Genomic DNA, 2,078 nt, shown 5'->3' on the forward strand with positions numbered 1-2,078 from the left:
CTTTGGATCTCAGCACACAAACAGCAGCTAACTAGGAACACATTAAATCACCTACCAGCAAAGAATCCACAATTTATGGCCGCAAATCAAATCGTCGCCACAATCAACACGTCTGTCTGTGTTCACAATAGAGCCAAGTCCTAAAGCTGAGTATCGATCAGTGGATTCAATTAAAACTGTGTGTGCATTGGCCGGGAACGGAACCCGGGTCTCCCGCGTGGCAGGCGAGAATTCTACCACTGAACCACCAATGCTGGATGAGCAGCAGGAAATACCATATTTGGAGAAAAATGTCAAGTCACAACTACAGTGACGGCGGCGGGTTTCAGTTTGAAAGAAACAAAACACAACATGAGCTCAAAAATGAGATGAAATGATTAGAAAAAGGCCACAAAGACACATTAGATGAGCACAAAGGAAGCAAAATGCCAAAACCTACACAAAAATGTTCGCTGTTTTGTCAACTTTTTATGTTTTTTCCAAATATGGTATTTCCTGCTGCTCATACAGCATTGGTGGTTCAGTGGTAGAATTCTCGCCTGCCACGCGGGAGGCCCGGGTTCGATTCCCGGCCAATGCACATACAGCTTTAATTGAATCCACTGATCGATACTTGGCTCTATTGTGAACACAGACAGACGTGTGAATGATTTGATTTGTGGCCATAAATTGTGGATTCTTTGCTGGTAGGTGATTTAATGTGTTCCTAGTTAGCTGCTGTTTGTGTGCTGAGATCCAAAGCAGCAGCTGTTGCAGCTGAAAACGAAGCTCTGCATGATGCCTCTCATACACTTTTACTGCGAAATCCCAGTTATAGCTGATTCAAGGTTTCAGATGCACAACTGGAGACCACCAGATGTATCTTTATTATGCTTCAGCTCATCTAGAGGTACTTTTAATTGTTGACTATAGGAATCAGTTAAAACAGTGCATGCATTGGCCGGGAATCGAACCCGGGCCTCCCGCGTGGCAGGCGAGAATTCTACCACTGAACCACCAATGCTGGCTGAGCAACAAGAAATACCATATTTGGAAAAAAGTAATCTCTTCACCAGTTCATTGAAGCGTTTACGGACTTCATAATGTAACTGGTGGATGATGTCATTCTCATGGTGACGGTTCATCAGAACCAGAGGGTCGACACATCTATTCAGAACGTGTACACCGCTGCTACAACTCAGGTGTGGTTGAATACAAGACGAGCAGTAACAGACACTTCACGGAGGTTTAAGGACAAAGAAGCTGGTCGTTGCCAGAGATCAACAGGAGCAGAGAATCAGACACTGTTTTGGCTAATGACCTCAACACTTTCTACATACAGTGAAGCTAGCACGAGCATGCTAACCAGACACCACTGCTGTTAAAACTGTGTGTGCATTGGCCGGGAATCGAACCCGGGCCTCCCGCGTGGCAGGCGAGAATTCTACCACTGAACCACCAATGCTGGATGAGCAGCAGGAAATACNTCTGTCTGACTCCGGCTCCTCTCTCTGCTGCCGACGTTTCACGGTTGGTTCTGGGTTCCGGGTTCTGTCGGGAGCTCCTGGGTCCAGCTGATCGGGGTGTGCTGCGGCTCTGCTCGCCGTCCTGGACCTCCGGCCTACTTCTCTCAGATCACAGAGTTTCTGCTCTTCGGTGTCACAGCTGCTCGGTGAGGTCCGGTCCGACCCAAAGCTCTGCATGTAGAACAACAGAGGAGGTTCTAGAATCACACCTGCTCTCATTTCTACACGTTCCCCACTACAAAGTGATGGGAAACAACTACACAGACACATACGATACAAACATGACAAAAAAACAGAACAGACAAAAACAACCCAACAAACGTCTTTTTGTGACTGTTTGTGAGCATTAGTAGAAGCTTTGTCTTATTTTGTGACCATTTTCTAGCTATGTTGTCCTTTTCTGTGCTCATGAAACCTGCCTCCTTCACTGTAGTTGTGACTTGACATTTTTTCCAAATATGGTATTTCCTGCTGCTTGTCCAGCATTGGTGGTTCAGTGGTAGAATTCTCGCCTGCCACGCGGGAGGCCCGGGTTCGATTCCCGGCCAATGCATGCACAGTTTTAACTGATTC

General features: G+C 46.6%; 5 non-coding genes across 5 annotated transcripts; 2 read left to right on the plus strand and 3 right to left on the minus strand.

Moving 5' to 3' along the window:
- Nucleotides 1-183: 183 nt before the first annotated feature.
- On the minus strand, nt 184-254 carry trnag-gcc (transfer RNA glycine (anticodon GCC)). Its single transcript has one exon. It is a non-coding gene; the product is annotated as a tRNA-Gly (tRNA).
- Nucleotides 255-509: 255 nt separating this feature from the next.
- trnag-gcc (transfer RNA glycine (anticodon GCC)) lies at nt 510-580 on the plus strand. The gene has a single exon. It is a non-coding gene; the product is annotated as a tRNA-Gly (tRNA).
- A 352-nt stretch (nt 581-932) lies between these two features.
- trnag-gcc (transfer RNA glycine (anticodon GCC)) lies at nt 933-1,003 on the minus strand. The gene has a single exon. It is a non-coding gene; the product is annotated as a tRNA-Gly (tRNA).
- A 370-nt stretch (nt 1,004-1,373) lies between these two features.
- On the minus strand, nt 1,374-1,444 carry trnag-gcc (transfer RNA glycine (anticodon GCC)). Its single transcript has one exon. It is a non-coding gene; the product is annotated as a tRNA-Gly (tRNA).
- Nucleotides 1,445-1,987: 543 nt separating this feature from the next.
- trnag-gcc (transfer RNA glycine (anticodon GCC)) lies at nt 1,988-2,058 on the plus strand. Its single transcript has one exon. It is a non-coding gene; the product is annotated as a tRNA-Gly (tRNA).
- Nucleotides 2,059-2,078: the final 20 nt, after the last annotated feature.

This window comes from Stegastes partitus, unplaced genomic scaffold (assembly GCF_000690725.1).
Source record: "Stegastes partitus isolate 25-593 unplaced genomic scaffold, Stegastes_partitus-1.0.2 Scaffold188, whole genome shotgun sequence".
NCBI lineage: Eukaryota > Metazoa > Chordata > Actinopteri > Pomacentridae > Stegastes > Stegastes partitus.